Consider the following 24,179-nt stretch of genomic DNA (forward strand, 5'->3'; position numbering starts at 1 on the left):
CAGTTTGCATAGTGGAGGCATCATTGGAAAGCCTCCAGCTGGCACAGTATGATTCAAAATAGACAGCAGCAGCAGGGAGTCCTGTCAACGGAGCCGTTTGTGAAGTAGACGTTAGCAGGTGTGTTTTGAATGGATATAATGCTAGCTCTGAAGGCTGCTTCAGGGGTGCAGAGGGCTTTAGAGACAGGGAGGGAGGTGTAATTGAAATTTAACGGGCAGGGAACCCATGGGGGTTGCTCTATAATTTCTAGGAAAGTGGTGTCTTTTCTGAGGGAAGCTACAGTACTTTGAGAGTGAGTCTGAGTGCCAGAATAAGTTGTCCTTCATAAGAGGGAGTGGATCTAAATCAGTTGAAAGGCTAATTAGCTGTCAAAGTTTGTTACGCAGTGGCCCATTCCTGTCAGTTTTGAAGGTCTTAATAATGGTCATGTAATTGCGTATGTTAATTCTGTCAGCAAGTGGGAGGAGGTGAGCCTCGGTCCTGAGAAGAGAGAGCCTGGTCCACATGGGGCCACCAAGAATGATTCACATAACGTTATTTTGGATGACTTCCAGCGTTTTCATCTGTGAGGGTGATAGAGAAGTTGATACAGGGGCAGCATACTCCACAAGGGAGCAGACTGTCTGGACATAAAATAGCCTGAGGGTTCGATGAGAGGCACCCTGACTCTGGGAGGTGATTTTCCTAAGGGCTGAAATGCAGGGTTTAGTTCTGAGCTTTAACCATTCAATTTGGGGAGCAGCAGAAAGATTACTGTTTTGCCCAGGAAAGGAGGTGACCCCTGACTCCTTTCAGGACTAGGGCCATAAGCATTGCCTCAGGGCTGGCCAATTCATAGGCCTTTTCTAGGTCAAGGAAAACTACGAGGGCACTTTTGTGGTTTTAATTGCCATGATATCTGAGATACATTCTTGCATCCCAATGCCACTGGTGTAGGCATATATTCTGTGGTGCAAGGGAGCGGTCCACCATTGCAGTCTTTTGAGAATCATTCGCTCAGCCACTTTACCAATGCAGCTGAGGAGAGCAATTGGCCTTTAAGAGTTTGGTTCATTTAGTTTGGGGATTGGAGCGGTGTCTTGTTTATTCCTCTGAGGTGGGCGAATTCTCTGAGTGTGAGTCAAGTTGATGATGTGGAGGTATACCAAAGAGGCAGGTGTACCTAGGTGTTTAAGCATCGAGTATGTAATATTGTCTGCTCCAGGTGCAGTGTTTTTGCATTTGGCAAGTGCTGAGTTAAGCTCTTCAGTGGTTTGAGGGGTGTCTTTACGTGCTGGGACATTGCAGGGAGCTTGAATTACCTTGTTCCTGATTGGCCGGAGGATATCCTGCCTTATCTTGGTTTCTCTGCTGAGGTTAGAGGATTTGGTTCTCTCAGCAAAGGTTTCTGCAATCCTATCAGCTTCTGCCTGAGGGGCAGGGTGAGTAGGCGTACTTTTGGGCTTGTTCTTCCCTGAGACTTTGGCAAACCAGGCCCATATGGCCCTTAGGGATGTCTGGTTGGAAATATCTCTGCACCACAGAAGCCACTTTTCCCACTTGACCTCTTTGGCCACCTCAAGTGAGTGGGCAACGACTTCCCGCAGGAGCTGGTAAAACGCATCAGTCCTGTGGCGCCTGAAGAGTTTACGAACGCTGTTGACTCTCCTATTCATTTCCTTGATCCTGGGGCAATAGCACCAGGCGTCTTTGTAGTTTGTATTTGTGTTCTGTCTTCCTTGGCATAGAGGCATCAGCAACAGTGCCAAGTAGGTGCGTGAATTCGTCAAGGACGGGGATAGGGTCTTCTGGGAGGTTTTCCATTTTCCTGAGTCCAGGAGGTCATGCTTCTCTCGAAAACATCCCACATGGTAAAATCAGGGTTACATCTAGGGAGTGGGAGCTTAGAGAGGGAAAGGGTGGTGAGTGTTGCAAAGTGGTCGCTTGTTAATGAGGAGTGAAGTTCCCATGAGGCTGCATTTTGCAGCTCCCTGGGGACAAAAGTGAGATCAAGGGTGCCTCCTCTGATGTGAGTACTGATGGCTGGGTTGTTGAGGATAGAGACACCAGGGAATTCTTGGAGGAGGGTATACAAGTGGCGACCAATCTGGTTGGTGCTGTGGGAGTGCAGAAAAGGATGTCTTGCATTAAAGTCACCAGCTATGATTGTGTGGCTGTTTTCTATGTCTTCGAACATGTGCTCTGCTTCGAGTGTTTTATTAATGTTCTTGTAAATGTTATGAATTGTAAGTGTATTGTGGGAAAGTGTTTCAATGTTACCGCAAGGGGTTGGAGTGAGCCTAAGGGAGGGAATGGTGATGTTAACCAGGGTCATGAGACCACGTGTGTTGTTAGTGTGGGGTGTCCTGTAAACGGCGTAATTTTTTAACAAAAAAAGGGCTATGTCACTAAGTAGAGTTTCCTGTAGAAGCACAACATCTGGCTTTTAGTGTTTCTGTTAGTGAGTGAAGGAGGGCAAATTTATTGCAAATACTGTTGATGTTCCACTGGATAATGTTCAGGTCTCTGCTTTGTTGAAAGGGAAGGAGTTCAAGTTCTGAGTCAGAATCGCTGCATGGGCTATCCGTGTTTGCTGGCTACCAAGGAGAATAACACAGTAACTAAACCCTTGAGTTTTGCTGTTAAATCATTAGCAGGGTTGCTTTGGGCATCAGTGGTGAATTGAACCTGATGCTGGTAAGTTTACACTTCTGAATGCCCTTATTCATCTCTAAAGAATCCTTTCCCTCGTCCTCCTAAACAAGAGGGAGGATGGTGAAATGAATACCAACCCACTGATCATCACACAGGTGTATTATTCCAAACTGATAAATCCCCTTTGGGGGAAAAGGGTCTCTTCATTTGACCGAGTACATGTCTTTATGTACATACAAGGTACTATCAGTCTTCTCATCCACATGAAAGACAATTTTGTTGTTGCCGGAGTCACTACTGTACTTTGCTCCCATAGAGGACCAAGCTGTTGCATACTTCTAAGGAAGAGAATGAACCATTCAATTTGGTTCTCAGGGGGACTTCCAACCTGCCAAGCACTAAGTCTCCCTAATTAAAGGATGAGGTTTTTCCTGCCGTGTAGGAACAAATCACAAATCTCTAAAGCAATTTGTATTTTTTTTTTATTTATACAAATCCTACTTCCCTCCACAACCATTCCTCTCGGTCTTGGATCAAAATGTCAAAAGTGAAGTATTCAGACTATTGAGGGTGGAACTCCTCACCCACACACTCCACCAGTATTTTAACCACTCGTAAAATCATTGTAATGACTCCCTCCAGCAGGTGCTGGAACAATCTCCTTTTTATTGGAATCAAGTTATTTCTTTAAAAATGAGGATTTTTCACAGGCTCTTCCTGTTGAGTATATCAATGACCATAGAATATTTTTTATGTAAAAGAATAAGTTTGGAAGTGATCTTCCTCATTTTCTTGATAGGGACAGTAGTAATTATGGGACCTATTTGTGAGTTTGAGTTTAGTACAGGATTTTCGACAAGAACCTACAAGGCTTGTAACTCTCAAGGTAATGAAATGATAACAACAACATCTGGGAATAAAATAACCACAAAGAGTTTGTTATTATTATTATTATTATTATTATTATTATTATTACTTGCTAAGCTACAACCCTAATTGGAAAAGCAGGATGCTATAAGCCCACGGGCTCCAACAGGGAAAATAGCCCAGTGAGGAAAGGAAACAAGGAAAAATAAAGTGATTAACAGTAACAACATTAGAATAAACATTTCGTATATAAACTATAAAAACTTCAACAAAACAAGAGGAAGAGAAACAAGACAGAACAGCGTGCCCGAGTGTACCCTCATGCAAGAGAACTCTACCCCAAGGCAGTGGAAGACCATGGTACAGAGGCTATGGCACTACCCAAGACTAGAGAACAATGCTTTGATTTTGGAGTGTCCTTTTCCTAGAAGAACTGCTTACCATAGCTAAAGAGTCTCTTCTAGAATCATCCTAAATGATAAAAATTTCTAGACTTCATGATATTAGCTTATTTAGAATATCACTTATAGGTTTACCAGGTGATCTCTGAACATATCTTCTAGCGTGATCAATGACAAATCATGTTTAGGAATAGTTGAGAGTCCGTAATTCAGTAGTAGTCGAAAGAGGAATCATTTAGAGAAATTATAAAACACATACATACATACATACATACATACATACATGCATACATTATATATACAGTATTATACTTTATATGAGTATGCCTTTGTATAGGTATGTGTAAGATAATGGAAAATCTCTTATGAAGGTTATAAAGGTACCGTATTTCAGGTTTTAGTGATTCAGCTAGCCTGTGGGGTAACAGCATCTTGCTTTTAAAACCAGGGTTGTAGCTTAGCTAGTAGTAATAATAATAATAATAATAATAATAATAATAATAATAATAAGTAAAATCTATGCAGATTGTAAAAGAGTTTATTTTAAAATTTTAAAGAGTAGAAGTGGAAAACTGTTCTATAATTTTTCACGGCCTCTAGAAATAGAAATAGGAATGAATGGCGAGCGATTGTGACGTAGTTCCGGTAGGCCCTGCTGTTTCCTCCGGTGCCTTAGATGACCTTGGAGGTAGCAGCAGTAGGGGATTCATCGTTATGAAGCTTCATCTGTGGTGGATAACGGGGGAGGATGGGCTGTGCCACCCTAGCAGTACCAGCCGAACTCGGTTGAGTCCCATGTCAGGCTGAGAGGAACGTAGAGAGTAGAGGTCCCCTTTTTTGTTTCATTTGTTTGATGTCGACTAACCCCCAAATTAGGGGAAGTGCCTTGGTATATGTATGTATGTACAAATGAAGACTGAAAGATTTTAATATGTGCATGAAGGTTACATAAAGAAACCAGTTGAATATTGGCATTTAACATTTGTATAACTTAGATCTTACTTTGAATATATATTAAGGAATAAATTACTTCCATATTGAGGTCTTGAATTTTATAATATTCTAAATGTTATTGCTTCAATTTCTTGAATGTTCCTTATACTTTCTAGACATTTTCCTGCATATAAATTGATACCCTAATATGTTTTTGTTAGTTATTTTCTGATATTAAATGCTTTATTAGCAAATTCAAGAATTAAATCTCTTTTATTTATATAAAATCAAAATCATTTAAGACATTAAAATCATTTTTGTAAATTTGACCTACAATATGCTTGAGTACTTGTTCATATTCATTTTCATGAAAGGAAAGCTATGAAAATCAAATCAATTTCTATGTCATAATCTCTCCTCATAACAGTTTTTATTTGATATTTTGTAATTTATGTGAGTTCAACTATTAAATCATATTTCCCCTAAATTGTAAGAGGAGTAAATAATGAATTTTATATTTTTTTCAGGATAAAGTGATTTTCCAAGAGTGAAGAAAGCTCTGGGTGATAGGAGGATAGATGTGAGAGAGGCAAGAGAGCGTGCTAGAAATAGGAATGAATGGCGAGCAATTGTGACGCAGTTCCGGTAGGCCCTGCTGCTTCCTCCGGTGCCTTGGATGACCGCGAAGGTAGCAGCAGTAGGGGATTCAGCATTATGAAGCTTCATCTGTGGTGGATAACGGGGGAGGGTGGGCTGTGGCACCCTAGCAGTACCAGCTGAACTCGGTTGAGTCCCTTGTCAGGCTGGGAGGAACGTAGAGAGGAGAGGTCCCCTTTTTCGTTTCATTTGTTTGATTTCGGCTACCCCCAAAAATTGTGGGAAGTGCGTTGGTATGTGTGTATTACTTAATCTGTTAAATGTAAATATTCAAATTCCATTGCAAAACAGATAATTTATCAGTAAATCTTGAAATCTTTTGCTTTCTATATCATATAGTTTTCTTTCTATATTATGCTGATTACTTTTACTTAATTATAGTCGACTACCGTCAGTTTTACATTTGAAAATTTCAACAAAGAACAAAGATTGAAATTAAGAAATCCTTTATTCACAACTTGAAAATCTCTGAGTCACCGTTTGAACTACTTTGATCTGAATCTCAGTCTTGTGCTATCTTGTGTCCTACTAAATTTGATAGAAGTCTCAATAATAAATTAACTCTCACTAATATATTGTCATCAATGGAAATTTTTTTTTATATTTTTCTATCTATACGAGTTACAGGAATATTGGCAATGGTTTGTTCTATCAGGACTATAGAAAATTGTTATAGAATTCTCAGATTGGATTCGACCACAGTGCTTGTATGTTTGCCATTTGTGACAGCGGACAATTGGGCAATCTTTCATGTCTGGAAACAAGCCCATAAATTAGCGCATACACTCCTTGGGGAATTGCTTGTTTGATAAAATTCCAGATGGTGACCATTCTTCAAAATGACCCTCATTGAACATACAGGAATATTCAATCCCAGAATCATGAATAGTGTAACAAGTCTCCATATCATAGACAGCACCAGTCTGATATATATAGTCAATACACCTACACTTGTATGCCATGTATTGTCTTGAGTTTCTAAGCCTTTGCACATGCAGCTGCACTGTGCTGTGCAGGGCAGACCAAAGCAGTATCATTTGCATTGACCTTAGCATTTCCACTTGGGAGCCTTTGTAGCGTGACGGCCAGATCCGTTTTCATTCATAGAAAATGGGAATATTATAAAGTGGGGTGGACTGTGGCCATCATTCTAAAATCAAGTTCGTAGAAAACTGGAATATTCTGAACTGTGGCCGTCGTTCTAAAAACGATTTTGGCGGGAGAAGCTAACTTAAAAAACCCACCTAACCTATGCTAAAAGCCGTATCCTTACCCAGGGGGGCTTCGCCCCTCCGGACCCCCGCCTTTACCTACTACGGGAGCGAGAAGATTCGTGGCCGGAGAAAGAACTCGAGCCACAAATTTTCAGGTAATTTAGGGTTTTCGGCAAAAAACAAAAGTGTGCGTTCAAGCACATATTTAAGATCCGTAGACCATTTCCAAACGTTTTTATTCTATATAAGATAACAGTCGGAGCGATAATAAGCAAATTAGGACGCTTGGCCGTAGCGCTACAAACTACGCTCCACTTGCATTCACACTTAATCAGCTGCTGTCAACTTTCTGCAATAGGTGTGAGCTCTGTTTAGATAATCCACTGCAGATATCCTTTAATCATCTAATCTCAATTGGCTAAAGTCTGCATTTCTGGTCAATGCACCGTTGACTGACACCAGATGCAGCCCACCTGGTGGACAGCATGCTTCTCATGCAGCTAAAACGCTTCTCAGACTGGAGAAATGGTTTCTTATAGCCGCTGCTTCCAAGCAAACATTTGTAACCTCATATCATCGATGCTTTCATCTGTGCTGGATCTGTCGTATGTCATAATTTTGAACATCTCCCAAGGTCTTCATCATCTACTATCAATGGGTACTGGCTCAAATGAAGGGTTGAAAGAAGAGCATCCCTTTGCTCTTTTCTGCAAGAGATCAACGCAAATCATGCACAGGAACCCACCTCAGGTTCTTTCCTTGATCAAAGGTAATCCACAACTGGTCATACCTAGATTCTGAAGTGCCTGCAGAACAGTCTGTAATGTTGACATCATCTGTGTCCTTAGCTTTGACCATAATGACTTTGCTGACTTCTGTTACATGCCTTGCATGCACAAAGATGTGCGTGTCAGCTTCTTCATGGTGTAGTTGCTGACAGCACCTTCTTCCTTGGTCACAATAATTACATTTGGTCTGACCTGGGCACCAGCCACCCATTGAAATACTGTTGCTAGAGAGTTAGGGGGGTTCTTTGACTGGCCAGACAGTACTACATTGGATCCTTCTCTCTTATTATGGTTACCTTTCCTTTTGCCTATACATACACCGAATAGTCTGGCCTATTCTTTACAGAATTTTCTCTGTCCTCGTACAACCGACAACACTGAGATTACCAAAGAATTCTTCTTCGCCCAAGGGGTTAACTATTGCCCTGCAATTGTTCAGTGGCCACTTTCCTTTTGGTAAGGGTAGAAGAGAGACTCTAGCTATAGCAAGCAACTCTTTTAGGAGAAGTACACTCCAAAATCAAACCATTGTTCTCTATTCTTGGCTAGTACCATAGCCTCTATACCATGGTCTTCCACTGTCTTGGGTTAGAGTTGTCTTGCTTGAGGATACACTCGGGCATACTATCCTATCTAATTTCACTTCCTCTTGTTTTTTGAAAGTTTTTAAAATTTATATAGGAAATATTTATTTTAATGTTGCAGTTCTTAAAATATTTTATTTTTCAATATTAAACTTACCCGATAATCATGTAGCTGTCAACTCCGTTGCCCGACAGAATTCTATGGAGGGATACGCCAGCTATCACAATACTAGAAGGGGGTGTACTTACCAGCGCCACCTGTGGCCAGGTACTCAAGTACTTCTTGTTGACACCTCCTCAATTATTCCTCTGTCGTGCTTCCGGCAAGACGTTCTGGGATACGCTTATGGTCTTCGAGTTTATTCACGGCTAATTGGTGAAGTATTCTCTCAGATTAACGGCTGTCGCTTTACTGGAAACCTTCTTATATTAGCTAGATAGCTTTTATATAGTCCTGATTAACGGTTAACGATTTTTGCTTGTTTTTGGAACCCCCTTTGGCTAACTCTTTGGATTCAAGATGTCTGACATTTCGCAAGCCCCCTCCCATAGACGATGTAGGTCTTGCAATAGGCGTATTCCGAAGGCCTCGGTAGATCCTCACACCGCTTGTTCTGACTGTAGGGACAGGCCCTGTCAGTTAGAAAATCGATGTGAGGAATGCGCCGGACTTTCGGAATTGGAATTTGTCCGTCTTTTGAAATATTCAACTAAGTTAGAGAGAGGTAGAGTTAGGAGGAGTTCTTCTCACTCTTCACTGTTTTCCTCACCTCATGATCCCCTACCTTTTCCTACCCCTGTAGTGGCTACCCCCGAACCTACTGTGTGCCCTCCGCCTGATATGTCAGTTGTTTTGCGTGCTATTCAGGCTTTAGGCGATAAAGTAGAGTCAGTGGTAAGTGACCATAAGTCTCTGATGGCCGAAGTTAAAGAACTGAAGGTCAAGAGTGCAGTGGGTGGAGTTAGTGCCAGTGCTGTGACGAGTGCTAGTGTCAGTGCAGTGCCAAGTGCTAGTGTTAGTGCCAGTGTGGTGAGTGAGGATTTTTCTGTGCGAGCCAGTCGTCCTCCCAGTCCGGGACCTCTTGCAAGCTCCCAAGCCCAGGGGAGAAGCAATGTCGAAGGGCATAAGGGTTCGGTAGGCCTTGTTAGGCGCACAGAATTATCCTCGGTGGTTGCGGGCGTGTCTTCCAAAGACCGTCACTCCCACCTGCAGACGATTGAGCCCGTCTTTATCTCGTCCGCTGATCAACTGTCAGGGAAGAAACGTTGGTCTCAGGTCTCGAGACCGCTTAAACGTAGAGTCCAGTCCGCGAGTGCTCAGCCAGGTTGCAGTCATTGGCTCAGCTCTGACTAGCCTCAGTCATCTGTCGACTGTACTCCGCCCAAGAGGAGTAAGGTTCTGCCACAACAGAGCTCGACTGTTAAGGCTTTACCTCAGTCTACTGTCGTTTCTGCCGATCCCAAGTGGACTCTGCTTCAGTCCATGCAAGCACAGCTTTCGGACTTGATGCGTGAGTGTCGGGCTGAGAGTGTTGCACCTCCGCCTCCGCCTACACTCCCTCCGCCTGTTCTCGCTCCGCCTGCGCTCGCCCCGCCTGCGCTCGCTCCGCCTGGTCGCAGCACCATCTGCCAGGCGTACGATGTTGAGCCACATTCTGAGTTCGCTGTTCCCAGTGGTGTTCAGCCTCAGCCTTCTTTAAGGCAACCTTTACTTTGGGATCAGGAGGATTATTCCACTCTTCCTCCGCCTCCCCTTGCTGCTCCACCAGTGGTGCAACTCTCGGTTGAGGTACAACAACCTCTCCCGTCCATGAGTCAGTCTCCTCAGCTCTCGCTGCAGCGAGCTCAACCCTCCTCAAGGCAAGCTCCTCTACACCCTGGACTTGTGCCTCAGGAGCCTCAGCTTGCGAGAACTTTACCTTGTTCTGCGCAGCCTCAACCTCATCATGCTCCGCTCATATCACAGGAACAGGATCTTGCTACCCCGCCTCCGTCCTCCGCTCAGCAAGCGCAATCCTTGGGTTCAACCTCTCTTGCTAGGAGTCAACCTCCTCCACCCATGCGCCTTCCTTCTGCTTCGTCTGTTGTTCAGCCTTTGCAGTCTGAGCCTCAGGTTTTTCCTCAACAGTTACTTGAAGAGGAAAACACTGTTATTGTTCCTACCCGTTCTGACTCTGCGGTTCAGCATTCTTGTCCGATCTTTTCGCTACACTCTGGTGATGAGGTGTCGGATGATGAGGAGGCACACCTTGATCCCTCATCAGACGTGGACGAATCCAAGCTTTCTCCACAGTCTATTGATTTTCGTAAGGTCTTGGCTCTACTCAGGGAGATTTACCCAGACCACTTTGTCTCTGCTATTCCCCGCTCTCCGCCATTTGAGTTTTCGCTGGGCGTACAACAAGCTAAGTCCACCTATACTAAGCTTGTCCTAGCTAGATCCTCTAAGAGGGCTTTAAGGATCTTAGGGGAGTGGCTGCAGTCTAAACAACACCTTGGCAAGACTTCCTTCATGTTCCCTCCAACGAAGCTCACTTCGAAAGCGAGCGTTTGGTATGCCACAGGGGAAGCACCAGGCTTGGGAGTTCCTGCCTCTGCCCAGGCTGACTTCTCAAGTGTGGTAGACTCGCCTCGGAGAACTGCTATGAGGCGCTCGAAGGTTTGTTGGACCTTCTCAGACCTGGATCACTTACTGAAAGGGATGTTTAGAGCATTTGAAATGTTCAACTTTCTCGACTGGTGCCTGGGGGCCCTCAGCAAGAAAACCTCTCCTGCGGACAAAGATTCTGCCATGCTATTAATGTCCTGCATGGATAAGGCCATCAGAGATGGATCGGGTGAGCTAGCGTCGATGTTTGTATCAGGGGTGTTGAAGAAAAGGGAACAACTGTGTACCTTCCTTTCCGCCAGCATTACACCTTGCCAACGGTCACAACTCCTTTTTGCTCCGCTCTCGAAGTTCCTCTTTCCCGAAGAGCTAGTTAAGGACTTGTCTGCTGCCCTGATACAAAAGGATACGCACGATCTTGTAGCCTCATCGGCTCGTAAGTCTAAGGTTGCTACCTCAGTCCCCAAGACTTATCGCTCCCCAGTGGCTGATACCCCTGCTACGAGGTTCATACCGCCCTTTCGTGGTAGAGCCCCCAGCCGAGGAAGCTCCCGTCCAGACTCTCACAGGAGCAAGTCTAGGAAAGGATCCAGGACATCTAAAGGAAAAAACTGACTCTCCGCTTCTCCAGACAACAGTAGGAGCCAGACTCAAGATCTTCTGGCGAGCCTGGGAGAAGAGAGGTGCAGACGCACAGTCTGTCAGTTGGCTGAGGAACGGTTACAGGATTCCATTCTGCCTCAAACCACCTCTGACCACATCGCCCATCAACCTCTCTCCCAACTACAAAGAAGAGGACAAGAGGCTAGCATTGCAACAGGAGGTGTCGCTACTTGTGCAGAAGAAGGCAGTGGTTATAGTCCGGGACCATCAATCCCCGGGCTTCTACAACCGTCTCTTTCTTGTGGCCAAGAAGACAGGAGGTTGGAGACCGGTGCTGGACGTCAGCGCTCTAAACGAGTATGTCACCAAGCAGACGTTCACGATGGAGACGACCAAGTCGGTCTTAGCAGCGGTCGGACAGGAGGACTGGATGGTCTCGTTGGACTTGAAAGATGCATACTTTCACGTTCCTATTCATCCAGACTCCCAACCTTTCCTGAGATTCGTTTTCGGAAAGGTTGTCTATCAATTCCAAGCCCTGTGTTTTGGCCTAAGCACAGCTCCTATGGTCTTTACTCATCTGATGAGGAATGTAGCAAAATTCCTACACTTGTCGAACATCAGAGCCTCCCTCTACCTAGATGACTGGCTGTTGAGAGCCTCCACGAGTCGTCGTTGTCTGGAGAATCTCAATTGGACTTTAGACTTAATCAGAGACCTAGGTCTATTAGTCAATATAGAGAAGTCTCAACTCATTCCCTCCCAATCCATTGTGTACCTGGGAATGGAGATTCGGAGTCAGGATTTTCGGGCTTTTCCATCGGCCCCCAGGATAAGCCAAGCCCTAGAGTGCATCATGAGCATGCTGAAGAGGAGCAGTTGCTCAGTGAGACAGTGGATGAGTCTCACAGGGACCCTCTCATCACTGGCCCTGTTTGTCGAGCTAGGGAGACTCCACCTCCGCCCTCTTCAATTCCATCTGGCAGCTCATTGGGACAAGGGTTCGACTCTAGAAGCAGTCTCTATCCCTATCAACCAAGAGATGAAGACCACTCTCCTGTGGTGGAAGCACTACCTCCTTCTCAAGGAGGGTCTATCATTGGCCATTCAGACCCCCAATCTTCATCTCTTCTCAGATGCATCGGACTCGGGCTGGGGTGCAACCTTGGACGGACGGGAATGCTCGGGAATGTGGAACGAGGAACAAGGATTACTCCACATCAACTGCAAGGAGCTGCTAGCAGTTCATCTAGCCCTGTTGAACTTCAAGTCCCTCCTGCTAGGCAAAGTGGTGGAGGTGAACTCAGACAATACCACAGCCTTGGCTTACATCTCCAAGCAAGGAGGGACCCATTCGAGGAGCCTATACGAGATCGCAAGGGACCTCCTCATTTGGTCAAGAGGTCTAAACCTCACTCTGGTCACGAGGTTCATTCAGGGCGATATGAACGTTTCAGCAGATCGCCTAAGCAGAATGAATCAGGTCATTCCCACGGAATGGACCCTCCACAAGAGTGTGTGCAACAGACTTTGGACCTTGTGGGGTCAACCTACCATAGATCTGTTTGCCACCTCCATAACCAAGAGACTTCCGCTGTATTGTTCCCCTGTTCCAGACCCTGCAGCAGTTCATGTGGATGCTTTTCTACTGAACTGGTCCCATCTCGACCTGTACGCATTCCCTCCGTTCAAGATAATAAACAAAGTTCTGCAGAAATTCGTCTCGCACGAAGGGACACGGCTGACGCTGGTTGCTCCCCTTTGGCCTGCAAGAGAATGGTTCACAGAGGTACTTCAATGGCTAGTCGACTTCCCCAGGACTCTACCTCTAAGAGTGGACCTTCTACATCAACCTCACGTAGACAGGTTGCACCCAAACCTCCACGCTCTTCGGCTGACTGCCTTCAGACTGTCGAAAGATTCGCTAGAGCTAGAGGCTTTTCGAAGGAGGCAGCCAGTGCGATTGCCAGAGCAAGAAGGGTTTCCACTCGTAGAGTCTACCAGTCTAAGTGGGAGGTCTTCCGAAGCTGGTGTAGAGCCAATTCAATATCCTCTACCAATACCTCTGTGATCCAAATAGCTGACTTCCTTCTACATCTTAGGAATGAGAGATCCCTTTCAGCACCTACGATTAAAGGATATAGGAGTATGTTGGCTTCAGTTCTCCGCCACAGAGGTTTGGACCTGTCTTCCAACAAGGACCTTCAAGACATTCTTAAGTCTTTTGAGACGTCTAAAGAACGTCGTCTTTCCACTCCAGGCTGGAATCTAGACGTAGTCTTAAGGTTCCTTATGACATCTAGGTTCGAACCTCTCCAGTCAGCTTCCTTCAAGGACCTTACCCTCAAGACTCTTTTTCTCGTTTGCCTTGCAACAGCTAAGAGAGTCAGTGAGGTTCATGCCTTCAGCAAGAACATTGGTTTCACAACCGAATCTGCAACATGTTCTTTTCAGCTTGGATTCCTAGCAAAGAACGAGCTTCCTTCACGTCCTTGGCCTAGATCGTTCGAAATACCTAGCCTCTCCAACATGGTAGGTAACGAACTAGAGAGAGTTCTTTGCCCTGTCAGAGCTCTCAAATATTATCTTAAGAGGTCTAAACCTATTCGAGGACAGTCAGAAGCCTTATGGTGTGCCATCAAGAAACCCTCGAGACCCATGTCCAAGAATGGGCTTTCGTATTATATAAGGCTTCTGATCAGAGAAGCACATTCTCACTTAAAGGAGGAAGACCTTGCATTGCTGAAGGTAAGGACCCACGAAGTAAGAGCCGTAGCTACTTCGATGGCCTTTAATAAAAACCGTTCTCTGCAGAGCATAATAGATGCAACCTATTGGAGGAGCAAGTCAGTGTTTGCATCATTTTATCTGAAAGATGTCCAGTCTCTTTACGAGAACTGCTACACCCTGGGACCATTCGTAGCAGCGAGTGCAGTAGTAGGTGAGGGCTCAGCCACTACATTCCCTTAATCCCATAACCTTTTTTAACCTTTCTCTTGAATACTTTTATTGTTGTTTTTATGGTTGTTACGGTAGGCTAAGAAGCCTTCCGCATCCTTGGATTTGGCGGGTGGTCTATTCATTCTTGAGAAGCGCCTGGGTTAAAGGTTTGGTAGAGGTCCTTTAGTAGGGGTTGCAACCCCGTGTACTTTGGCACCTTTGGGTTGATTCAGCCTCCAAGAGGAACGCTGCGCTCAGTAAGGAAGACGAACTTTAAATAAAGAGGCAGAGTAACGGTTCTATTCGACTTCCTTACCAGGTACTTATTATTTCATTGTTATTTGAGATAACTGTTATATGAAATATGGGATACTTAGCTATCCTTTAATCTTGTACACTGGTTTTCACCCACCTCCCTGGGTGTGAATCAGCTACATGATTATCGGGTAAGTTTAATATTGAAAAATGTTATTTTTATTAATAAAATAAATTTTTTAATATACTTACCCGATAATCATGATTTAATCGACCCTCCCTTCCTCCCCAGAGAGAACCAGTGGACCGAGGAATAATTGAGGAGGTGTCAACAAGAAGTACTTGAGTACCTGGCCACAGGTGGCGCTGGTAAGTACACCCCCTTCTAGTATTGTGATAGCTGGCGTATCCCTCCATAGAATTCTGTCGGGCAACGGAGTTGACAGCTAAATGATTATCGGGTAAGTATATTCAAAAATTTATTTTATTAATAAAAATAACATTTTTCATTGTTTCCATTCCTCACTGGGCTATTTTCCCTGTTGGGGCCCCTGTGCTTATAGCCTCTGGCTTTTTCAACTAAGGTTGTAGCTTAGCAAGTAATAATGATAATAATGTGCAATTTTGTCATTTTCTCTTGGGTAGCTTCATCAGTTTGAGGAAATTTTGCCACCCTTGTCACCCTGCACCTCTCTTTGTCCTTGCTTAGATCTAGTTTCAGCTTTCAGACTAGATGGCCTGTAGACATCAAACACAATGTGTGTCTTCTTGTGGTCAGTAGAGTATGCTTGCACTGTAGGAAAGACATCTAGCATTGGGTACGCCTACCCTTTGAATGCCTTTGAACTCCTAGAGTGCTGATGCTTCACCAACACTGCACCATCAATTATGATGGTGTCGGCATCTGGCTCTGCCTCAGGGGGTTGGAACTTGGCTCTCAAGATTGGTACTGAGGTGATATTCTAAGCTCTGCAGGTATCTCTAGCACCCTTCTGTATGATACGCTGTTACCATGCTCGATAAGCATTTCCACCAACGTTCTCTATCTGACCTTTGTGTAGCTGGAGAGTGTTATTTAAACTGGGTCTCTCTGTCTTTGGAGTGTCTGTAAATTGCTGCTCCTTCTGACTACCTTGCTTAGCAGGTGTACGGAAGAAGCTCAACAATTGTCAGATCAGACTTTGAGATGCCAAACCTCAGTTGAAATGTGATGTAAAGCATGGCCACAAACTGATGGAAGGACCTGCTCAGTGTACTCCTAATGGAATGATCTATTCATTTTGAAGTGGTCCAGCATATATTTTTGCAAGATATCAGCTGTTTTACTAAGGATAACTACCATGAATGGGAGATATATCAGTTGTTGTTTGCGGATGATACTGTACTGGTTGCAGACACAGAAGAGAAGCTTGGCCGATTAGTGACAGAATTTGGAAGAGTGTGTGAGAGAAGGAAGTTGAGAGTTAATGTGGGTAAGAGTAAGGTTATGAGATGTACGAGAAGGGAAGGTGGTGCAAGGTTAAATGTCATGTTGAATTGAGAGTTACTTGAGGAGGTGGATCAATTTAAGTACTTGGGGTCTGTTGTTGCAGCAAATGGTGGAGTGGAAGCAGATGTACGTCAGAGAGTGAATGAAGGTTGCAAAGTGTTGGGGGCAGTAAAAAATAGAGGGTTGGGCATGAATGTAAAGAGAGTTCTATATGAGAAAGTGATTGTACCAACTGTGATGTATGGATCGGAGTTGTGGGGAATGAAAGTGACGGAGAGACAGAAATTGAATGTGTTTGAGATGAAGTGTCTAAGGAGTATGGCTGGTGTATCTCGAGTAGATAGGGTTAGGAACGAAGTGGTGAGGGTGAGAACGGGTGTAAGAAATGAGTTAGCAGCTAGAGTGGATATGAATGTGTTGAGGTGGTTTAGCCATGTTGAGAGAATGGAAAATGCCTGTCTGCTAAAGAAGGTGATGAATGCAAGAGTTGATGGGAGAAGTACAAGAGGAAGGCCAAGGTTTGGGTGGATGGATGGAGTGAAGGAAGCTCTGGGTGATAGGAGGATAGATGTGAGAGAGGCAAGAGAGCGTGCTAGAAATAGGAATGAATGGCGAGCGATTGTGACGCAGTTCCTGTAGGCCCTGCTGCTTCCTCCGGTGCCTTGGAAGACCACGGAGGTAGCAGCAGTAGGGGATTCAGCGTTATGAAGCTTCATCTGTGGTGGATAACGGGGGAAGGTGGGCTGTGGTACCCCTAGCAGCACCAGCCGAACTCGGTTGAGTCCCTTGTCAAGCTGGGAGGAACGTAGAGAGGAGAGGTTTGGGGGAAGGGCCTTGGTATATGTATGTATGTATTATTGTTTTGTTTTACCAAACCACAAACTTTTAAACATAGCTACCAATCATTAATTTTAATCAAAGGTCATATTTTATTGATTTGAATTTTATTCAAAGATGTTCACTGAATAAAAGGTTGATTACAAAATCCAAAATCTTGAGTTCAAAATCTATTCGAGTCCAAAGTAATGCTTCTTTCGTGTACTGTATCTTTTTCTTATTTCCAGATCGTACTGTTAAGATGTGGGACTTGGTTAGGGGCCAGGAAATTCAGTCGCTCAGAGGTCACCCCAACAACGTAAATTGCGTTAGGTACTGTGAGTCGCAGCGACTCTGTTTTTCAGTGTCCTCCTCGTTTATCAAGGTACAGAATTTTTTCCTAGTTGATATGACTGTCAGTGGTATGATTGCATCTTTGTACAGAAGACAATAATTGCATGTTTTAATTTTGCCATAAAATTCATTGTAGAACCTAAAATTGAACCTTGAATTGTCTGAAATTGTCTGAAATGTCATCTGTTTTCACATTCAGGTCTGGGATATCTGTGAAAATCCCGCCAAGTGTAACAAGATGCTTACTTCATCGGGCCTGGCTTCTAGCGGCCTCACACAAATCAACACCCAGTCGAGAATGTTGCAGATACCTCCGGGAGAAACCTTAATTACAGATATAGCTATATCGACATCCACTAGTATCTTGTATTCAGCTGCTGGAAATATTGTTAGAATATGACACTTGAGAAAGTAAGTTTATTCGAACCATTTCAAAATAAGTAAACAGTTGAAATAATCTGTGAAATGTTTGATCTGATTGAGACTGCCATATCCAGATTTTCTTTTTTTCAAGGCCTTATTTTTTTGCATAGCTTATTATGGTGATGAATTATTTTAATTTCAAAAAGAAAATTCCTGGTACTGTAGGTATGAACTAGTGTTACAATATTACATCCTTAGGATATGTAGCTCTGCCATTTAAATTTTAAAATTTTCAATATTAAACTTACCCGATAATCATGTAGCTGTCAACTCCGTTGCCCGACAGAATTCTATGGAGGGATACGCCAGCTATCACAATACTAGAAGGGGGTGTATTTACCAGCGCCACCTGTGGCCAGGTACTCAAGTACTTCTTGTTGACACCTCCTCAATTATTCCTCTGTCGTGCTTCCGGCAAGACGTTCTGGGATACGCTTATGTTCTTGGAGTATTTTCACGACTTTGGTGAAGTATTTCTCTTTGATTTCGGCTGTCGCTTTACTGGAAACTTCTATATTAGCTTAGTTAGCTTTTGGAATTAATTTGATTAATTATGGTGACGAGAGAGTATGAACTCTCGTTCACCTTTCAATGGCCGACCCTTCCCTTAGACGGAAGTGTTGGTGTCTAAGAGAGTATAGACTCTCTTTCTTAATTTTGCTTAACAAAAGTTATAGATTTATTTTATATCTCTCCGCCTCTTATAGGCCTCTTCGATTAACTTCCTTTTATTATAAACTCATTAAAATTAATTTTTATATTTGTTTATATTCGACCTTCCTAATAGTAGGCGGTCTTTTACCGAAGTTAATAAACTTTGAGCCCGTCATTTCGGTTTTACCTGTTAACATATTATGCTATTTTAATGTTTTTGAAAGAATTTCTTTGATAGTCTCGTACTGTTTTCAAAGTTGAACTAACGTTTTGTTTTGTCTCTGCAGTTGTTGACGTTCAGAACGTTCAACTTGCACTCTATCGTTACGATAGAGAAAGAATGTTCACGGTTTCACGTTGCAGTAAGAGTAACCGTGTCTAGCGTTTTGTTCATTCTTTCTTAACTTAATGGTTTTGATCCTAATAAAGGAACTTTTCAGTTTTTTCCTTTAACAATAATATGTTTTAATGATATATATGATTGGGCTCTTCTCTCAGGTTCTAAGTCAAGAGAGAGAGAGAGAGAGAGAGAGATAGAGACGGAGGGAGAAAGAGGATAAACGTTTCATTCAAGCCTGCCAGGCGTACGAGTAACGTCGTTATCGTTTTTGCTCTTCTCCCTAGTCTCTTTAGGGGAAGAAACTAAACGTTTCTAGAGTGATCTAGTGTTTAGTCTCTTTCCAGCCACTGAATTATCTTTCATTAGATTTTTCTGTTACATTGTAATTCTGTTTTCGCAATTACTAACTTTGAGAAAGGATAGAATTGCGTATTTCAGGTACAAACCACTTAAAGTTTCGAGTTCAGTGAAATAAGTGCAAACAGAAATCAAAGTGATAAGTGATTAGTGCGTGAGGGTACTTTTGTGCGCGCCAGTCGTTCTCCCAGTCCGGGACCTCTTGCAAGCTCCCAAGCCCAGGGGAGAAGCAATGTCGAAGGGCATAAGGGTTCAGCAGGCCTTGATCGGCGCACAGAAGTATCCTCGGTGGTTGTGGGCGTGTCTTACCGAGACCGTCACTCCCACCCGCAGACGATTGAGCCCTTATTTTGCTCGTCTGCAGAAGAGATTAGGGGAGAAAATAAAGGCAGAGTAACGCTGGTCTCAGGTCTCAAGACCTCTTAAACGTTAAGTCCAGACCTATGCCAGACGTACGAAGTTAAAGTTCACAACCCGAATGCAGTCATTGGGTTAGCTCTGACTCTCCTCAGTCATCAGTTGATTACACTCCGCCTAAGAGGAGTAAGGTTCTGCCGCAACAGATCTCTGCTGTTAAGGCTTTACCTCAGCAGACCTTAGTGTCTGCCGACCCCAAGTTGACTCTACTGCAGTCCATACAGTCACAACTTTCGGTCTTGATGCGTGAGTGTCGGGCTGAGAGTGTTGCGCCTCCGCCTCCGCCTACACTCCCCCCCGCCTATGATCGCTCCGCCTGATCGCAGTACCACCTGCCAGGCGTACGATGTTGTGAACTCTACTACAGTCCATGCAAGCACAGCTTTCGGACTTGATGCGTGAGTGTCGGGCTGAGAGTGTTGCTCCTCCGCCTCCGCCTACACTCCCTCCACCTACACTCGCTCCGCCTGATCGCAGTACCATCTGCCAGGCGTACGATGTTGTGGACTCTACTACAGTCCATGCAAGCACAGCTTTCGGACTTGATGCGTGAGTGTCGGACTGAGAGTGTTGCTCCTCCGCCTCCGCCTACACTCCCTCCACCTACACTCGCTCCGCCTGATCGCAGTACCACCTGCCAGGCGTACGATGTTGTGGACTCTACTACAGTCCATGCAAGCACAGCTTTCGGACTTAATGCGTGAGTGTCGGGCTGAGAGTGTTACTCCTCCGCCTCTGCCTACACTCCCTCCGCCTACGCTCGCTCCGCCTGATCGCAGTACCACCTGCCAGGCGTACGATGTTGAGCCACGTGCTGAGTTTGCTGTTCCCTGTGGTGTTCAGCCTCCGCCTTCCTTAAGGCAACCTTTACAATGGGATCAGGAGGATTATACCTCTCTTCCTCCGCCTCCACTTGCTGCTCCACCAGTGATGCAACACTCGGTTGAGGTACAACAACCTCTCCCGTCCATGAGTCAGTCTCCTCAGCTCTCGCTGCAGCGAGCTCAACCCTCCACAAGGCAAGCACCACAACACCTTAGCCTTGCGCCTCAGGAGCCTCAGCTTGCGAGACATTTACCTTGTTCTGCGCAGCCTCTTCCTCATCGCGCTCCGCTCACACCACAGGAACTGGAACTTGCTACTCCGCTTCCGCCAACCGCTCAGCAAGCGCAACCCTTGGGTTCAACCACTCATGCTAGGAGTCAGCCTCCTCCACCCATGCGCCTTCCTTCTGCTTGTCTTTTATTCAGCCTTTGCAGACTGAGCCTCAGGTGTTCCCTCAACGGAGTCTTGAAGAGGAAACCACAACTATTGTTGTTCCAGCTCGTTCTGACTCTGCTGTTCAGCATACCTTACCTCCATTTTCATACCATGGTTTAAACCCCATGCAAGCATGCATAAAGCACTCTAGCACTGGTCATGGAATTTCTGAGAAATGTTAAACGCCATGCACACGCTCTGCTTTCCTTACAGCAGGCTCTGCTTACAGCGGGCTCTGCTTACTACATGCTCAGCATACAGCATGCTCTGCATTCAGCATGCTCTGCATACAACATGCTCTGCATACAGCATGCTCTGCATTCAGCATGCTCTGCATACAACATGCTCTACATACAGCATGCTCTGCATACAGCATACTCTGCATACATCATGCTCTGCATACCTTACCGCATGCTTCTCAACACATCTTGGGTTGTTGCCAACTCACTAGACTGTCAAGCAGTTTCATAACGTTGCCTTCTAGTCTGCTGCTTTTGCACCAGTGAACCCTCACTCAGAGAACTTAGCTTTTCTAGGATAAGGTCCCTGTAGATGAGAAAGTTCTTTTCTCCCTCCTTCTGATATTCCCTTGAGGACTCTGTCATTTGGAGGGAGCCTTTAGCTGCATAACCTCTTATGGACTTTTATTTAAGCATAACATGCTTACAGGGAAGGTAATGGTTCCACTTCAGTCGCTAATCCCGTCTGTTACCACACCTGCTCCCATAGACCTTGAGCTGTGTTGCATGACATGCAGTCCAAGCTTAGTCCTTGTTAGAGGATTTTTTGTTTACGGAGTCAATGTGTCACGGGGAAGACGTTCAACAACCAACAGAAGTGACTTGTTGTGACGCAGTGCGGCAACCTCAGCAACCCGTTAAGGAGTTGTCTGTACGACCCAGACAGTCTAGACAGATTCGGGTTGTCACTGTACTTCCTCGCTTGCCCATGATTGACAGTTTACAGACTGTGCAGCAGTATCATGATCTTGTGTCCGGCTCCGTCAGACGACTGGCTTTTAAGAGCTCCCACAAGTCGTCGCTGTCTGGAGATTTTCAAATGGACTATGGATCTGACCAAGGAACTGGGCCTCCTGGTCAATTTTGAGGAGTCTCAGCTCGTTCCATCCCAGACCATTGTCTCCTTGGGTATGGATCTTCAGAGTCGAGCTTTTCGGACTTGTCCGTCGGCCCCAAGGATCTTCCAAGCCCTAGAATGCATCCAGAGCATGCTGAGAAGGAACCGATGCTTAGTCAGGCAGTGGATGAGTCTAACAGGGACACTTTCATCGCTGGCCCTGTTCATCGAGTTAGGGAGACTCCACCTCCGCCCCCTTCAGTATCATCTAGCTGCTCACTGGATAAAGGACATGACGCTAGAGACGGTCTCAGTTCCTGTTTCCGAAGAGATGAGGTCTACTCTAACGTGGTGGAAGAACAGCATTCTTCTCAAGGAAGGTCTACCATTGGCTGTTCAGACCCCCGACCACCGTCTCTTCTCGGACGCATCGGACACGGGCTGGGGTGCGACACTGGACGGACAGGAATGCTCGGGAACATGGAATCAGGAGCAAAGGACACTTCACATCTATTGCAAGGAGTTGTTGGCAGTTCATCTGGCCTTGATAAACTTCAAGTCCCTCCAGCTAAACAAGGTGGTGGAGGTGAACTCCGACAACACCACAGCCTTGGCTTACATCTCCAAGCAGGGAGGGACTCATTCGAGGAAGTTGTTCGAGATCGCAAGGGACCTCCTCATTTGGTCAAAAGATCGAAAGCTCACGCTGGTAACGAGGCTCATTCAGGGCGATATGAATGTCATGGCAGATCGCCTCAGCCGGAAGGGTCAGGTCTTCCCCACAGAGTGGACCCTTCACAAGAATGTTTGCAGCAGACTTTGGGCCCTGTGGGGTCAGCCAACCATAGATCTATTCGCTACCTCGATGACCAAGAGGCTCCTCTTGTATTGTTCTCCGATTCCAGACCCAGCAGCAGTTCGCGTGGATGCCTTTCTGCTGGATTGGTCCCATCTCGACCTGTATGCATTCCCGCCGTTCAAGATTGTCAACAGGGTACTTCAGAAGTTCGCCTCTCACAAAGGGACACGGCTGACGTTGGTTGCTCCCCTCTGGCCCGCGAGAGAATGGTTCACCGAGGTACTGCAATGGCTGGTCGACGTTCCCAGGACTCTTCCTCTAAGAGTGGACCTTCTGCGTCAACCTCACGTAAAGAAGGTACACCCAAACCTCCACGCTCTTCGTCTGACTGCCTTCAGACTATCGAAAGACTCTCAAGAGCTAGAGGCTTTTCGAAGGAGGCAGCCAGAGCGATTGCCAGAGCAAGGACGACATCCACTCTCAGAGTCTATCAGTCTAAATGGGAAGTCTTCCGAAGCTGGTGCAAGGCCAATGCAGTTTCCTCAACCAGTACCACTGTAACCCAGATTGCTGACTTCCTGTTACATCTAAGGAACGTAAGATCCCTATCAGCTCCTACGATCAAGGGTTACAGAAGTATGTTGGCAGCGGTTTTCCGCCACAGAGGCTTGGATCTTTCCTCCAACAAAGATCTACAGGACCTCCTTAGGTCTTTTGAGACCTCAAAGGAACGTCGGTTGTCCACTCCAGGCTGGAATCTAGACGTGGTCCTAAGGTTCCTAATGTCATCAGGATTTGAACAGCTCCAATCAGCCTCTTTTAAGGACCTCACATTAAAAACTCTTTTCCTCGTGTGCTTAGCAACAGGTAAAAGAGTAAGTGAGATCCACGCCTTCAGCAGGAACATAGGTTTCACATCTGAAACGGCTACATGTTCCTTGCAGCTCGGTTTTTTGGCTAAAAACGAGCTTCCTTCCCGTCCTTGGCCTAAGTCGTTCGAGATCCCAAGCCTGTCCAACATGGTGGGGAACGAACTGGAGAGAGTACTTTGCCCAGTTAGAGCTCTTAAGTACTATCTAAGAAGGTCAAAACCATTACGAGGACAATCAGAAGCCTTATGGTGTGCTATCAAGAAGCCTTCTCTACCAATGTCTAAGAACTCAGTTTCTTACTACATCAGGCTTCTGATTAGAGAAGCAAATTCTCATCTGAAGGAAGAAGACCTTGCTTTGCTGAAGGTAAGGACACATGAAGTGAGAGCTGTGGCTACTTCAGTGGCCTTCAAACAGAACCGTTCTCTGCAGAGTGTTATGGATGCAACCTATTGGAGAAGCAAGTCAGTGTTCGCATCATTCTATCTCAAAGATGTCCAGTCTCTTTACGAGTACTGCTACACCCTGGGACCATTCGTAGCAACGAATGCAGTAGTAGGCGAGGGCTCAGCCACTACATTCCCATAATCCCATAACTTTTTAACCTTTCTCTTGAATACTTTTTATGGGTTGTACGGTCGGCTAAGAAGCCTTCCACATCCTTGTTGATTTGGCGGGTGGTCAATTCTTTCTTGAGAAGCGCCGAGGTTAAAGGTTGTGATGAGGTCCTTTAGTATGGGTTGCAGCCCTGTATACTTTAGCACCTTTGAGTTGATTCAGCCTCCCAAGAGGAACGCTGCGCTCAGTAAGGAAGTCGATCTTATTAAAGGCAGAGT

At 45.2% G+C, this 24,179-nt stretch overlaps 1 long non-coding RNA gene across 1 annotated transcript in view; it reads left to right on the forward strand.

Annotated features, from left to right (window-relative positions):
* Positions 1-24,179, forward strand: part of LOC137637202 (uncharacterized) — a 53,613-nt gene that overhangs the window by 28,536 nt on the left and 898 nt on the right. The window contains exons 4-5 of the long non-coding RNA XR_011043474.1: positions 17,039-17,175; positions 17,344-17,555. This is a non-coding gene — a long non-coding RNA (uncharacterized lncRNA). The remainder of the gene's footprint in view (positions 1-17,038; positions 17,176-17,343; positions 17,556-24,179) is intronic.

Source organism: Palaemon carinicauda, chromosome 3, assembly GCF_036898095.1.
Source record: "Palaemon carinicauda isolate YSFRI2023 chromosome 3, ASM3689809v2, whole genome shotgun sequence".
Classification (NCBI taxonomy): Eukaryota; Metazoa; Arthropoda; class Malacostraca; order Decapoda; family Palaemonidae; genus Palaemon; species Palaemon carinicauda.